Here is a 1398-nt window from a genome sequence, read left to right on the forward strand (position 1 = left end):
TCTTGCAAATCTGTGACACTGTCAAGACTAATGGGGTTGACTCTGAGGTCTACAGACTTATGCTATTCTCTTTTGCTGTAAGAGACAGAGCTAGGACATGGTTAGACTCACAACCTACAGAAAGCCTGAACTCTTGGGAAAAGCTAGTCAATGCCTTCTTGGCAAAGTTCTTTCCACCTCAAAAATTGAGTAAGCTTAGAGTGGAAGTCCAAACCTTCAGACAGAAGGAAGGAGAATCCCTTTATGAAGCTTGGGAAAGATATAAACAATTAATCAGAAAGTGTCCTTCTGATACGCTTTCTGAATGGAGCATCATTGGAATTTTCTATGATGGTCTCTCTGAACTATCCAAGATGTCTTTGGATAGCTCTGCTGGAGGATCTCTTCATCTGAAGAAGACGCCTACAGAAGCTCAAGAACTAATTGAAATGGTTGCAAATAACCAATTCATGTACACTTCTGACAGGAATCCTGTGAACAATGGGACTAGTCAGAAGAAAGGAGTTCTTGAGATTGATGCTCTGAATGCCATACTGGCTCAGAATAAAATATTGACTCAGCAAGTCAATATGATTTCTCAAAGTCTGTCTGGAATGCAAAATGCACCAAGCAGTACTAAGGAGGCTTTATCTGAGGAAGAAGCCTATGATCCTGAGAACCCTTCAATGGAAGAGGTGAATTACATGGGAGAATCCTATGGAAACACCTATAATCCTTCATGGAGAAATCATCCAAATTTCTCATGGAAGGATCAACAGAGACCTCAACAAGGTTTCAACAATAATAATGGTGGAAGAAACAGGTTTAGCAATTGCAAGCCTTTTCCATCATCTTCTCAGCAACAGACATAGAGTTCTAAGCAGAATACCTCTGACTTAGCAACCATGGTCTCTGATCTAATCAAAACCACTCAAAGTTTCATGACTGAAACACTCAAAGTTTCATAACTGAAACAAGGTCCTCCATTAGAAACTTGGAGGCACAAGTGGGTCAGCTAAATAAGAAAGTTACTGAACTCCCTCCTAGTACTCTCCCAAGCAATACAGAAGAAAATCCAAAAGGAGAGTGCAAAGCCATCAATTTGGCCGAATCCTGGGAGGAAGAAGAGGCAGTGAACGCCACTGAGGAAGACCTCACTGTACGTCCACTGGCCCCCAATGAGTTCCCCAATGAGGAACCTTGGGAATCTGAGGCTCAAACTGAGACCATAGAGATTCCATTGTACTTACTTCTGCCATTCATGAGCTCTGATGAGTATTCTTCCTCTGAAGAGGATGAGTATATCACTGAGGAGCAAGTTGCTAAATTCCTTGGAGCAATCATGAAGCTAAATGACAAGTTATTTGGAAATGAGACTTGGGAAGATGAACCCCCTTTGCTCACCAAGGAACTGGATGA

At 41.8% G+C, this 1398-nt stretch overlaps 1 non-coding gene across 1 annotated transcript; it reads right to left on the reverse strand.

The window, feature by feature from the left end:
- Positions 1-191: 191 nt before the first annotated feature.
- On the reverse strand, positions 192-299 carry LOC127740434 (small nucleolar RNA R71). Its single transcript, XR_008001110.1, has one exon. It is a non-coding gene; the product is annotated as a small nucleolar RNA R71 (small nucleolar RNA).
- Between the last annotated feature and the right edge of the window lie 1099 nt (positions 300-1398).

This window comes from Arachis duranensis, chromosome 6 (genome assembly GCF_000817695.3).
Source record: "Arachis duranensis cultivar V14167 chromosome 6, aradu.V14167.gnm2.J7QH, whole genome shotgun sequence".
NCBI classification, from domain to species: domain Eukaryota; kingdom Viridiplantae; phylum Streptophyta; class Magnoliopsida; order Fabales; family Fabaceae; genus Arachis; species Arachis duranensis.